This window comes from Phacochoerus africanus, chromosome 15, assembly GCF_016906955.1.
Source record: "Phacochoerus africanus isolate WHEZ1 chromosome 15, ROS_Pafr_v1, whole genome shotgun sequence".
NCBI classification, from domain to species: Eukaryota; Metazoa; Chordata; class Mammalia; order Artiodactyla; family Suidae; genus Phacochoerus; species Phacochoerus africanus.
The window spans coordinates 90554966-90567786 of NC_062558.1; positions in this window are offsets into that span (position 1 = coordinate 90554966).

A 12821-nucleotide genomic window follows, 5' to 3' on the forward strand; every position below is an offset into this window, starting at 1 on the left:
CCTCTCAGCCCTGTCATCCTGGCCTGTGCAAGCAGCAAAGGGGGCTGGCCCACAATGAGGGCTCACAGTGGCTTTTGGAGGGGCGGGGGGTCACATCATTACATTATCTCCTGTAATCTTCCCCACACAGTGTCGAACCCCAGTGCGGCTGGGTGCAGATTCTCACCCTGAAACCTCAGCCTGTAAGTCTCAGAGATGTGGGCAAAGCTGACCTGCTGGGTGTCCAGCTCCTGCAGCAGCCCCCATGGCCTTGGGCCAGGGACAGGAAGTGCCCCAGAGCCCATAGTGTGATCCAGTCACTGTTTTTGTGCCCTGGACCCCTTGATATTTGGGGAGGCCTATGGCTCTTTTCCCAGACTAACATTTTTAAATGCCCCCAATAAAGTACATATGGACTATAAAGAAACCAGTGATTTTGGAATACGGTTACCCAAATATTTAGAAAACAGACTCATGGTACAGAAACATATGTGCTTCTTTGCCCACCCAGAAAATAGCAAAGTCTAGCAGCAGGTGAAATAACTACTTTGAAGTTGATGTCATGATAGATAAAAATGATATGAGCATTGTCCCTCACAACTGGAATATGGATAGAAATATTCACAGTTCCTAGTAGTAATAATATCACCCCTGTAGTAACAGCCTGTGGCTTGTTGGCTGCACTTGCATTAGCAGGAAATGCTAAGATTCCATTAGAAGTTAAAGGACAGAGTTATTATTTTTTCCCATCCAAGTTCACAGATCCAGGTCAAGTGCCCCACCCTAGAGGACACTTGGTCATCAACACGGGCTCAACCCACAGATCTAGGGCCACATGTTTCCTTACTTCTCCTTGACACACGCTTAACTGTCAGGCCAATAGGCCATCTCCAGCATGCAAGAAATATTACTTTGTGTTTGTTTGTTTTTTGCTTTTTAGGGCCATATTTGCAACATGTGGATGTTCCCAGGCTAGAGGCCAAATTGGAGCTGCAGCTGCCACCTACACTATAGCCACAGGCGTCCATGACCTATACTACAGCTCACAATGATACCGGATCCCTAACCCACTGAGCGAGACCAGGGATGGAACCCACATACTAGTCGACTTCATTGCTGCTGAGCCACAATGGGAACTCCAGAAATTTCACTTTTTAGAATGTAAATCAACTTAATGACAATCGTGGAGCTCCCTCTAAATGAGTGGGCAGGAGCTGAACTCCTTTCTTTCCTGGGCTCCCTTAGCCAAAGCCCTAACACGGCTGACTCAGTGAGATCCTCCCACCAAGCCTGGCATACTCTCTTAGAATGTGAGTTTATTTGACTCCTTCCCCACCCCCATCCCAACTTTAGGAGTCAGGTGTTAGCACTGGCCTTCCTTTCACAGAGGAGAGAGCTATTTCACGGAGGTGTGTGGTACCCCCAATCCACTCAGCTGGGTAGCGAGCCCAGGCCATCAGCTGGCAGGCAGCCTGTGCCTCTCACACTGTGCTGCACCCCACCCCCCATGTGTGGGGGGCCTCTCACCGCCAAGGTCCAGCTGTCCAGCCGGAGGCCATTAGGTGGTGCTGGAGGCCATTGACACCCACTGACCAGGCCCCTTCAGAACAGTAATTTTGTTCCTTCTGATCTCTTGTAAATGACAGACATGAGTGGAGTAGTCTGTTTATGGGGAAAGCAGTTTGCTTCATCTCAGGTTTCATCTTTTTAAGCAGACACACTTTATTTCATATCAAACACTTTGGGTCACTCTTCACTTGCTCCAGGAAACATACTCTCTCTTTTTCGTGAAACATGTGGATGTTTAAAAATCTTCTTCCACTTAATGGAGGCATTTGTAGGGGAAATATGTCACTTTCCTCTAATGGAAGTATAAAAAAATGCCAGTGCAGAGGCAATAATCCATGGTCAGAGGCAGGGGCTGCAGAAAACACACCAGGGGAGCTGCAAGCAGGCCCAGAGCTTTCAAATGTGCAAAGAGGTCCCAGCTTGAAATGACCAATTTTCCAATTTTGGGCAACTAATTTTAAAATGCTTTCACATGCGGCAAGTCAAACAGAACACCAATGTGTTACTTCTGCTTAGAATACGGCTCAAGATTTCTTCCAGGGCTCAACCTTTCGTATACAGACAGAAATAGGGAAATTTCTATAGAAACTTCTGTTTTTTACCCTGCCACAACCTCCTGACACCAGAAAATGCAGTGTCTGCTACCCGCTTGAGTGGAGAAGGGGGAAATACAGAGGCTCAAAATGGTCTTATAAGCTAGAATCTGAGAAGATAGCCTGACATCTAGCCAGTGTACCTGGGTGTGGATGGATTCTTGGTGTTGTGTGGTGTTCCCCAGCCAGAATGGTTGGCCCACCCCCACACCCCTGTAATAAACTCAGAGTTTGTACCTGAGGCTTCTCCTTCACACACGTTGCTATGACTCCCACTAGCCTAGCAGCCTATGAGATCAGGGGCCAGAGCAACTTGGCCCGCACCTGACACGGCACAAGGTCTCAATAGCTTTTACCAAATAAAGGAACAAATTTACTTAGCTCACACTCTAGAGCAGCCTAGAGTAGCCCTGTGGTTGGGAGGTAACCTGCTCTGCCAATTAGAAGAGAAAGAGCCCTGCAGCTTGGATATTCTGCAGGCTGCTGCCCCTCCTCCAGGGCGGTTAAGACCATGTCTGGGAAGTTTCTGTACTTCCGCCTCAGCACCCCAGCACTAGCCATCGAGCAGGTGATTCATGTCTCATGTGCCCGCAATGCCATTTGGAGATAATCCATCATTATGGGAGACTTTTAAAAATTAAAGATAGGGGTCATATGGAAGTTCTATGTATAGATTTCTAAGGTATCTCCAAACTGTTCTCCATAGTGGCTGTACCAGTTGACATTCCCACCAACAGTGTAGGAGGGTTCCCTTTTCTCCACAGCCCCTCCAGCACTTGTTATTTGTGGATTTATTAATGATGGCCATTCTGACTGGTGTGAGGTGGTATCTCATGGTAGTTTTGATGTGCATTTCTCTTATAACCAGCGATGTTGAGCATTTTTTCATGTGTTTGCTGGCCATCTGTATATCTTCTTTGGAGAAATGTCTATTCAGGTCTTTTGCCCATTTTTCCATGGATTGATTGGTTTTTTTGCTGTTTGGTTGTATAAGTTGTTTATATATTCTAGAGATTAAGCCCTTGTCCGTTGCATCATTTGAAACTATTTTTCTCGCAATCCCACTCTTGGGCATCTATCCGGACAAAACTCTACTTAAAAGAGACACGTGCACCCGCATGTTCATTGCAGCACTATTCACAATAGCCAAGACATGGAAACAACCCAAATGTCCATCGACAGAGGATTGGATTCGGAAGATGTGGTATATATACACAATGGAATACTACTCAGCCATAAAAAAGAATGACATAATGCCATTTGCAGCAACATGGATGGAGCTAGAGAATCTCATACTGAGTGAAATGAGCCAGAAAGACAAAGACAAATACCATATGATATCACTTATAACTGGAATCTAATATGCGGCACAAATGAACATCTCCTTAGAAAAGAAAATCATGGACTTGGAGAAGAGACTTGTGGCTGCCTGATGGGAGGGGGAGGGAGTGGGAGGGATCGGGAGCTTGGGCTTATCAGACACAACTTAGAATAGATTGACAAGGAGATCCTGCTGAATAGCATTGAGAACTTTGTCTAGATACTCATGTTGCAACAGAAGAAAGGCTGGGGGAAAAATGTAATTGTAATGTATACATGTAAGGATAACCTGACCCCCTTGCTGTACAGTGGAAAAATAAAAAATAAAAATAAAAATTAAAGATAGGGAAGATCTTTAAACACACATTGACGTATCACACTTAAATAGGGAGTGGCATCCAAAAAATAGAAAATAGTCTTTTCAAGCAGACATTCAATATTTTCAAAAAAGAAAAAATACTCTTGGGCCGTGAAGGAACTCTCAAAAATTTCGAAGACTAGGTGACATACAAACCACATCTCTTACCGCAGTGCAATCAGGTCAGATAACAGTAGCCAAAAATACACTGTTTCCATATGTTTGGAAATTTTAAAATGCATTTCTAAGTAACTCATAAGCCAAAGAAAAAAATGACAGTGAAAATTAAAAGTAGCTAGAACTGAATGATAATGAAAATGTCTCATATTGGGTTTTGTGAATTGCAAGCAAAATAAAAATTAAAAGGAAAAGTACAGATGCAAATACTTAGAAAAGAAGGACTGAAAAAAAGGCATGATCTGGGCAACATTGAGGAGCTGGAAAAGAATAAATCTATTAAATAAGCAGAAAGAGGAAATAAATATGAGAGCAGAAATGAATGACCAGAAAGCAAAGATTCAATAGGGAGGGTCAACAATTCTGAAGTTTATCTTTAAAAAACTAATAATATGGAAAGCTTCTCATAGAATAGATAAGACAAAAATAATATTAAAAATAAATATTAAGAATAAATAATTTTATTAATACCACTTTAATGTTAAAGTAGAAAAATCATACAATTATCTCAATAGGTGCAGAAAACTGTTTGATAAAATCTATCACTTATTAGGAGAAAAACATCTAATTAAAACTATGAAGGGATAGAAAGGGGAAATGGGGAGATGATGGCCAAGGGGTATAAAGTTTCAATTATGCAAGATCAATATGTTCTTGATATCTACTCTACAGTAATGTAAATATAGTTAACACTACTATATTGCATGCTTAAAATTTTCTAAAAGGGCAAATCTTAAGTATTTTCAGGGTGTGCACACACGCGCACACACACACACACACACACACAAGAAAATGGTAACTATGTGAGCTGATAAATGTGTTAATTATCTTGACTGTAGCAATTTCACAATGTATACATAAGTCAAAATGCCAAGTTTTATACCTTAAATGTATCAACTTTTTATGTGTCACTTTTACCTCAATGAAGATGGAGGGGGGGAAATCTTCCGAAAGGCTAAGTTTAGGTTGAAAATGCAGAAATACGGTAAAACATCTTTGAAAACAATTTTTTATTCTCTGGTCAAGTTGAAGATTTGCTTCTCATGTGATCAACAATTCCACTCCTGGAGAGATAACCAGAGGTACCCTTACACCTGTACATTCAAAGACAGAGAGAAGACTATTCATAGACCCTGATTTGTAAGAGCAAAAAAGGCCTTGAAAGAACTGCAAAGCCCATCAACAAGAGAATGGATAAATAATTCATAATTAATTTTACAATGGAATATTAGAGAACTATAAATGAATGAACTGCAGCAACAGAGACAATTTGGATAAATCTTAGAAACGTAATGTATAAAAGATCAAATGGCAAAAGAGGCCAAGCAGAACTGAACCATTTTCATGAAGCACAGAAAGAAGCAAAAATAAACAATAAAGAATCTAGAGAATACACACATATTTTTAATTAAAGTGTAGTTAATTTACAGTGTTTCTTTAATTTTTGTTGTATAGCAAAGTGACCCAGTCATACACAGTTTCCTGTGCTGTACAGTAGGAGCCCATTGCCCATCTATTACGAATGTTACAGATTGTGCCCACCAAGCCCAAAATCTCCATCCATCCCACTCTCTCCCCCTTGCCTCCTGGCAACCACAGGCCTGCTCTCCATGTCCTTGATCTGTTTCTGTTTTGTAGATAAGATCATCTGTACCATATTTTATATTCCACATGTAAGTGATATTTTTTCCTATTTTTTATTTCCCCAATGCATTATTTTTTTTCTACTGTACAGCATGGTGATCCAGTTACATATACATGTATACATTCTTTTTTCTCACATTATCATACTTCATCATAAGTGACTAGACATAGTTCCCAGTGCTACACAGAAGGATCTCATTGCGAATCCATTCCAAAGGCAATAGTCTGCATCTATTAACCCCAAGTTCCCAATCCATCCACTCTCTTCCCCTCCTCCTTGGCAACCACAAATCTATTCTGCGAGTCCATGATTTTCTTTTCTGTGGAAAGGTTCATTTGTGCCATGTATTAGCTTCCAGATATAAGTGATATCATATGGTATTTGTCTTTCTCTTTCTGACTTACTTCACTCAGTATGAGAGTCTCTAGTTCCATCCATGTTGCTGCAAATGGCATTATTTCCTTCTTTTTTATGGCTGAGTAGTATACCATTGTGTATATATACAACATCTTCCTAATCCAATCATCTATTGGACATTTGGATTGTTTCCATGTCTTCATTATTGTGAATAGTGCTGCAGTGAACATGGTGCATGTGTTTTTTTAAGGAAAGTTTTGTCTGGATATATGCCCAAGAATGGGATTGCTGGGTCATATGGTAGTTCTATGTGATATTTTATAGTATTTGTCTTTCTCTTTCTGACTCACTTCACTTTGTTTGGGAATCTCTAATTCCATGCATGTTGCTGCAAATGGCATTATTTTGTCCTTTTTATGACTGAGTAGTATTCCATTTTATATATGTACCATATCTTCTTAATCCGTTTATGTAGAGATGGATATTTATAGCTGAAACATGGATACATACATACTTTTCATTGAATAATATTTTTAAAATCATTAGAATGATAAACACAAAATTCAGGAGAGGGAGGGGTATGGGAAGGAATACATAAAGAGCAGAGATAATATTCTAGCTCTTTAATTTCAAGTTGGGCACAAGGGTATTTATACTGTTTTTATGCTCCATTAGCAGGACAATCATATGGTGCATTTTTCCCATATAAGCCCTGGTTTATGTCTATTATCTCTGTATAATTATAATAATATCAACTTCACTCCCAAAAGTTTGACACGGGCCAAAAGATTTGGATCATAACTACATAGTCTCCTTATTCATAATCCACATATGTTAAGCAGAATTTGATATTTATTTAAGACTGCATAATTAAAATTAATTAAAAGAAATGTGAATGCTAGCATGGTTGTGTTGATAGAAATTAAAATTGTTTCAACCATTCTAGTCAGAAGTGTCAACAGCTTTGAAATTGTACACAGACTTTGACCCATTAATTCCACTTTAATAAACATAGTTTAAGGAAAATAATTAAACAAATGTACAAAGATATATATATACATACAAGGATGCTAACCACACAATTATTGGAAATTAAAAATCAGAGTGACAAGTAAAAGGAACCAACTTAAACTGGTACCTGCTGTTAATGAAATAGTAGGCAGAGGAGGCGTATACCAGTAAGTGTGTGCCTTTAACGTCATCATCTTGCTTGACTTTCATAAAGCAAATTGGGGAGTTCCCATCAAGACTCAGCAGAAACAAACCAGACTAGTATCCATTAGGATTCAGGTTCCATCCCTGGCTCTGCTCTTTGGGTTAAGAATCTGGCGTTGCCAAGAGCTGTGGTATAGGTTGAAGATGTGGCTTGAAACTGGCATTGCTGCGTCTGTGGTGTAGGCTGGCAGAGTAGCGCCAATTCAACCCCTCGCCTGGGAACTTCCATACGCTGCAGGTGCGGCCCCCCTACAAAAAAAATCAATAAGCAAATTGGTGTAGACACTTGTTCCTTGGGGGATGCAATGTCAAGGTCGTAGGCCACCATGGTCAGTGGTATAGCCCCCTTGTCCAAAATCTTTTGCAATTAAAGAACAGTGCAACCTTGTCCTGTGGTTAACAGAAATAATAAGGTAAAGTTAGGATATGTGCGCATTTGGGGACAAGCCACAGGAAATTTATACATTAATGTGATCCATTCTTACCACAAATATATATGTATATGGTGTTGTTTCAATATAATTTCCTGATTATGAAAATTATATTTATGCCTTAGCATGCATATGACTTAATTTCTTTATCTCTGCATGGCTGTACAGAGTCCTGTTGCTGACCCAGGAATAATACCGTGATTTTAAATTTTCTCAAATATGGCCAGGTCATGATAAAAAAGCATAAGGTCCATTAAGGTACTAATGTAAAATTCATTATTAAAGTAATCAATCTTGAAATAATGAAACCACCCAAACTGAAAAGCAACTTTCACTCTCAAATTTTTTCCAGCGCCTCAGGGACAATATGGGCAACTTTGGAGAAGCCATGGCTGCCATGTTCAACAGCACAACGCCCCCTTGGCTTAGGGATCCTGGCCAAAGAAACTGAGGAATGGTTTGCTAAGAGCCCTGTTCAAACAGAGCTCTCTGGACAGAGCATCTTTCTCAGCATGGGCTTCCAGTTTCATCCATACTTGGCCTTTTGCAGGCTATGTGAGAATTAGGCAACTAGGGTATATGCGGTTATCTCCCTCACTATTAAAAAGAACTTCATTTGCAACCTGAATCTCTTAGAAGGTTGCAAAAGTTGGCATTTATCAAATTTGAAGACCAGCAAAAATGCAAACTACTCAGACGCCTGTTTCTTCAATCTTTGGTAAAGGATTGTCTGTTATCTGTGCATCTTAGGTGATGCAGGAAGCTTCTTAGAGAATGCTAGCACACACTGGAAGTCTCATATCCCATCTTACTTTCTCAAGAGGATTTAAAATCTTTCCTGGCGTCTCTGCCTAGGAAGGAAGCCACGAGTTATCTACTAATTCTCAAATTGCAAGCTAAGATTATGCCCTGGAATCACAAGAGGTTAGTATAAACACCAATTTCTTTAACAAATGTCATCATATAAATAAATATTCTGAAAATAGAATCTCTCCTTCCCTATGCAAGCCCAAAGATTAAGTAAATGGGAAATTCCTGCTAGAATATTGCTTACTCAGCAGTAAGATTTGAGATGGGGAAAAAGGCAAGGATTTGGGAGGGAGAAACAGTGTTGGGGATGAGACATGCTTTTTAAAAATTCTTGTAGCTTTCTATAGGGATAACCAATTGTAGACAAACACAAAGGCATATTTTAGAGATTCATAAAAGTTGAAAATGAGAAACAAAAATATAGGAGACGAATAGAAAAATCAGGAGAGCTATTTTAATACTGAATAAAACAGAATTTAAGGTGCAAAATAACCAGAGGGGAAAGATAGCTATTCTACATACTGCTGAAGGAAAGAAAGAAAATATAATAACCAAGCACATGTAGGAACCTAAAAATATAATCTCAAAATACATAAAGGAACAATGGAAAGAATTAGAGGGAGAAATACATAATTATAGTTGGGGAATGTCACAGGTCTATTTTAGAAACTGGGATATCAAGTAGACAAAAATAATCAAGACGTAAACAGTTTGAATAACATATAAATAAGCTCATACTAATATATTTATATTCAACATAGAAAGAATTTTGTAGCCCATTTCCTCTTTCATCTCATTGGCAACAATTAATCATATGACCAGACTTAACTGCAAAGAGGCTGGGAAATAAAATCTTTCATCTATGTGCCCTGCATAAAATTGAGAGATTTATTACTAAGGTAGAAAGGGGAAAAAACAAAAACAAAAAACCACGCAATACAAATGATGGAGAAAACGCTGGTTCTTCACAAATACCAATACATAGACGTCTAGCAAAACTCATCAAAGAGAAAAAGAGAAATAACATAAAAATAAATAAGATACTATAACATAACAGAGGGTTTTTTTAAATTGTATAAAGATCTACATGAGCCAAATTAAAAACCTCAAGGAATGGACAAAAATTGGTAAAAATATAAAAGACCAAAATTAGCATAAGAAACAATAGGCAAACTGAAGCTACCAATAGCCATCCAAAAGACCGAAAAGGTCAACAAAGACATTCCACCTTTAAACAGCCCATGTTTACGTGACCTCATCAATAAGTTCTACCAAGTTCTACAGGAACAAATAATTCTTATACAAATTTTTACAGAAAAATTGAATTACTCTGTCTTACTCACTTTAATGAAAAGCTCATATTAATGATGCCAAAACCAGATAAAGCAGACGTGCACATATGTATATAGCTGTAAATTTCTATATAAAGTATTAACAAATCAAACTCAATTGCTTACTTTTAAGAAACTGATAAAGTGTAACCACATAAGTTTTATTCAAGGAATTCAAGAATGACTTAAAATAGAGAAGATATTATATATATACATATATATTTATACACATATATATATTTGTCTAGCTTTTCCAGTCAATCTTTTTTTTTTTTTTTGGTTTTTAGGGCTGCGCCTGCAGCATATGGAAGTTCCCAGGCTAGGGGGTCAAATTGGAGCTACAACTGCCAGCTTACGCCACAGCCACAGCAACATCAGATCCAAGCTGGGTCTGTGACCCACACCACAGCTCATGGCAACGCTGGATCTCCAACCCACTGAGCGAGGCCAGGGATCAAACCCACATCCTCATGGATACTAGTCAGATTCATTTTCACTGTGCCACAACAGCAACTCCCAGGTAATCTTAATAAGCAGAAATATCTAAATTACTTACTCTGTATTCCTGGAAGTCTAAGTTCTCTATAGCCATATAAAACAGTACTTGTGTCTTTGGAGGTAACTTCAAAACTCTCTATTCACAGAAATTAAAGACTTTGCACAGATAGAGTTCATGAAATTGCTAACCAGCTGCTGAAGACTCAAAAGAGTGGTCGTTGATATTAGCATATACGTCTCACATTAGTGAGCCCTTTTAAAACAGAAACTCAGGTCACCATCCCTAAGCAAACTTCTGGTAGGAACGTTTTCTCTTACCTACAGAAAAATAAGTTAACATTCTCAAATCAAACATACCTTAAATAAGCATCCCACACCCTGAGCTTATCACACAAAGCTTGGCAATGCTTCTGCTCCCAAGAGACCTCAGACCCTGAGCATCTTCCCAATTAGACAGAATCGAATGTCAGTCTTTCCTCACCCAATCTCAGACTTTCTTACATAAGAAAGTCTCAGCCTCTATCTTTCTCTTCTTGACTCCCTCCCCACCTAGCCATTGCAGCTCAGGATATATACATTTAATTAATTCGGCTTTACCTCCAACCTGTAAATAGTGGGAGAAATGTCAGATTTATATGGTGGATAAATAACAAGGGTTTTCCCACGAGATTCCATCCTGGTGAAAGAGGGTAACTGTAATTTTCAGCTGTGAGTAATTGTACATAATATAATCCTAAATGATTTTTCTTCTGTAATTTCATTAGAGTTTAGAAATTTAATTAGATTTTGAATCACTCTGAAATAAAGTAGCAAAACACCGAGAGACTGAGAGTGGTGGTTATTTTGTCCTTTGAGGCCACATTCTTGGTCTCAAATTGGCATGTCTTCATTAGGAGGAAGTTTGCAGAACTTCTTGATATATTATTGTCTTTCAGAATGGACTCTGAATAGGTCTTTGGAGAGCATTAGAAGAGTACACAATTATTATGCACACTCTTCTTGAGGTTTAAGATCATCTGCCTTGCATATACTTAATAAAAATATGTCTCTAAAGTTGTTTAAGAAACTGTGGAGATAGGAAAGATGTTCCTTGAATGCCCCAATGCTGTTCCTGGATTATTAGCAACTACCTGTACATTATGATGCAGTGAGGGGCTGTTTGCTTAACTTTAATGATTATGTAAGGTTTATGGTTATTTTTATTGCTACAACATATGAACTGTCATGGTGGCTGTAATTAGAGGCAAGCTAAAGTGTTACTGTTCCAGTCCTCTGGGACTGGGGAGAAACCACTTCCTTCTTATCAACTTTGCCTCTGTGCAAGAGTTGGCAAAAAAAAAAAAAAGTGATTCAAACTAAATAAACAGTTCTTACCTCAAAACAGGTTATGACACAGAAAAATTGAAAGGAACATTAAAAACTCAGGCCCAACAGCTTGCACCTAACAAAACTCCCAGAAAACAGTCGTCTGTTCCCTGAAATAACCTCATTTGTTTAATTGTCTGGAAGGCCATTGTCCACATCTTCTCCCAAAGGCCATCCAAGAAGCATGTGATGGTGGAAATGCTCTTAGGGGCTTGTGTAGATCTCTGCTGTGCTGCTGCAGCCTCTACCCAAATATCCTCTTTGCTCCCCAGGCTGGGGACTGAGGAACTCAGACTAAGATGTACAGAAGAAACAGCCCAGAGGCTCTGGGAGCCTGTGAAAGAGTCCCTGCACTGCAGAGAAAAAATTCAGAAGCCCCAGGAGATGATGTGACAACAGATCAGTCTGAAGAAGGTCGGATGGCTTCAGTTGGAAGCTGAAAACGCAGTTATGGACTCGGGAAAGCTGAGAGTTCTGGGCATGAATACAAGGAGGCACTGGAAAGGTGGTGGGAGGAGAGCGAATCTGGGGAAAGGAGAAGCCTGGGAGGACCTCCCCGGGCAGATGTCTCCACAAGGTCAGCCCAGCTCTGTGCTGACACAGAAAACAGGGCACCCAGCTCCACCTTCTTTTCTAGACTCTCTGTCTTCTTTTCTAGACTGTAAGTTGTCTGAGCAACGGGGATGTGTCAGATTCATTTTTGTTTTAACCACACATACAGCAATTCCTGTCATACAGCAGCAGCTCAATAAGTGTTAGGTGAATGAATGGGATCAAAAAAGAGCAAAGAGAAACCAAAGCCTCTAGCTGTAAGGTGGGACTTGATGGGGCTTCGTTTTTGCCCACGGACCATGACTCTGAACCGGAGCCTCCTTGAGAGGGTCAGTTGGTAATTTTTAACAAATTTTCCAAAATGGCTTCGGTTCTAGGACATATGAATGGTACGACTGGGAGATCTCTTTAAAAGAAATAACCTCAAAGAAGGAAAATAGCCCAATGCACAAATACAGCTATAAGAGCGAAAAATTAGAAATTATCCAAATGTTCAAAGAGGAACACACCAAATCAGGATGCACAGAGCTGACGGGATAAAGTGCAACTAATAACAATAATTTTTATCAAGGGATAACATGAAGTCCATTTGAAAAGAAAACATTGTACAAAATCTGTTTA